The sequence below is a fragment of the Podarcis melisellensis genome, assembly GCF_964234715.1.
Source record: "Podarcis melisellensis genome assembly, chromosome: 1".
NCBI lineage: Eukaryota > Metazoa > Chordata > Lepidosauria > Squamata > Lacertidae > Podarcis > Podarcis melisellensis.
In genome coordinates, this window is record NC_138528.1 from 72,080,876 (window position 1) to 72,083,535 (window position 2,660).

Genomic DNA, 2,660 nt, shown 5'->3' on the forward strand with positions numbered 1-2,660 from the left:
ATAATCCTTCACCCACCCACCCCACCCCATTACATGCTACTCCCCAGATTTTACCTTGATATGATGGCCATCTCCCCTTCCCAAGTGTAAAAAAAGTATTTCTGCTAATCTAATGATTCTGCATTTTACATTATTTCGGTTAATTCCCTAGGTTTGCCAACTGTTCAGCTGGGTCTTGTAGCTATGCATTAAACAGGAGCTTGATCTGCACAGAGTAAGGGGTATTAACAGTTTATCTCCAAGTCACATAAAACTTCATCTATTGATTTGTGCATATTAAATGTCAGCTAAAGGCACAAGAGCAGAGGAGGCTTGTTCTCGTTGGTCGGCGGGCAACCCTGAAAATACCGTAATTATAGGTAATTGATGAGGTCTCCCTCGCTGCCTCCATTTGCATTTTGTTTCCGTTGCAACATTATTGAATCACTAGACGAACAGAGAGTTCTAAGGACAGGTGGGTGCCACTTTACCAAATTTTCCTTTTGCTTCTTCTCTTTGCTGTTTTATGAGTTGTGAAACAGTGTATGCTCAGGGGATTTCTTTTGTCAGGCTTAGCAAACTTTCTTTTGGGGGGGAGCTGTAAAATATCAGGGCTGTGTAATGTCACTGTTAAAGCCACTGGGTAGGTGGGTGGGGGGTGTTTTCCTGGCTCTCTGCATGTTTTTCTCTATATGGTGCAAAAATATTAAATTGCATTTGTATCTTGCTTTTTCTCCTAGGAGTCCAAGACTTAGGCACCCCTCCTCCATTTCCATCTTTGAAATAACCCTTTGAGGTAGATTGTGCTAAATTAATACGTGCCCATAAGCAGTCAATAGATTGCTGGGCCCCAATCCTCACAGGAACAAGCAGCCTCATGGCGGGTCAAGCCATCTGTCTGCTTAGCTCAGTACAGTGGTACCTCGGGTTTCATATGCTTCAGGTTACAGACTCCGCTAACCCAGAAATAGTACCTCGGGTTAAGAACTTTGCTTCAGGATGAGAACAGAAATCGCGCGGCAGCGACGTGGCAGCAGCAGGAGTCCGCATTAGCTAAAGTGGTGCTTCAGGTTAAGAACAGTTTCAGGTTAAGAACGGACCTCCGGAACGAATTAAGTACTTAACCAGAGGTACCACTGTACTGTCTACACTTTTTGGACATTTTGCGACACAGTAATTCAGTTTTACTAGCAAACTGGAGGTTAAACGAACCCCTTTCCAGCCCCAAGAGGAGTGTGGGGAGTGTTTGTGTGACACACCTACACACTGCAGCCGACACACTAACGTGTTGTGACACAGACTTTGGAAAGGATTTCAGGGTTCTCTCCCAGCCATACTTGTAACTGACTGGAACTTTTTTAGCTTCTGCTCTCCACCAGCAGCAGGCAAGCAGCCTAAGACAATTCAGAAACATCTCTGCCGCGAAGAAGCCACTTCATTCCTCCTCCGCTCCAAGTGAGGTAATATCTGCCCTCCTAATTTCTCTCTCTCTTCTCTGCTTCTGTCTTCCCATCTCTATCATTCCCCAAACAAATCAGCCACTCTGCCCCAGCACTATTTCCATTCTACCTTCTCTAACATAACTTAGCTCCACACACATCCATTTGATGTGAACCACCCTAAAGGTAAAGGTATCCCTGACCATTAGGTCTAGTCGCGACCGACTCTGGGGTTGCGGCGCTCATCTCGCTTTATTGGCCGAGGGAGCCGGCGTACAGCTTCTGGGTCATGTGGCCAGCATGACTAAGCCGCTTCTGGCAAACCAGAGCAGTGCACGGAAACGCCATTTACCTTCCCGCCGGAGTGGTCCCTATTTATCTACTTGCACTTTGACGTGTTTTTGAACTGCTAGGTTGGCAGAAGCAGGGATCGAGCAACGGGAGCTCACCCCGTTGCGGGGATTCAAACCGCCAACCTCCTAATCAGCAAGTCCTAGGCTCTGTGGTTTAACCCACAGTGCCACCAGCGTCCCGTGAACCACCGTAATGCCTAATAATTTATATTAGTATCCCTCTTTTACTGCCTCATGGTTTTAACCCCAAACTTGCAAGTCGTCTCAAATGCTACCTGAAGAGTCAAACCTCTTGGTTTTTTAATAATAACTTGCAAATTATTTGATACTAGGCCTTGGTCTCTTGTCTAGTTAATAATCCCCTTTGGTTTAAGTATAGTTTGCTGCAAGTCTGAGCTCAATACTGGAAAAAGACACATGTTGAAAACATGAGTTTGTGTACACAGGAATGCACCTGTTAATTTTCTGCTTGTCATGCAGGTGTTAAGAAGCAAATACACTTTGCCAATCAGCTATGTGTTGAAGAAATTATAATGTCACTGGCTCATTTATCCACATGTGGTGGTAATGACCCAAAGCTTTTTGGTTTTGGAAAAATGGTTTTTCATGAAGCAGGACTTACTACAAAACAAGCTACCCTCTTTGGCAAAATCTTTCCCACAGGGATATTACTCACCTGATGACTGTTGCATGGCTGACTATTGCAAGATATTGGAAGACTCTAAATGGAGACTTGTTTGAGAGCTGGATCTTATAACTCTGGAACTTAATTTCAATGGACAAACTGACTACCCATGTCTGAGAGAGTCAAACAAACAAGAAAAACACTACCTTTCAATCAACTTGACATAGTTTTATTACAAATGCAACATCGATAAAACACGGTTAA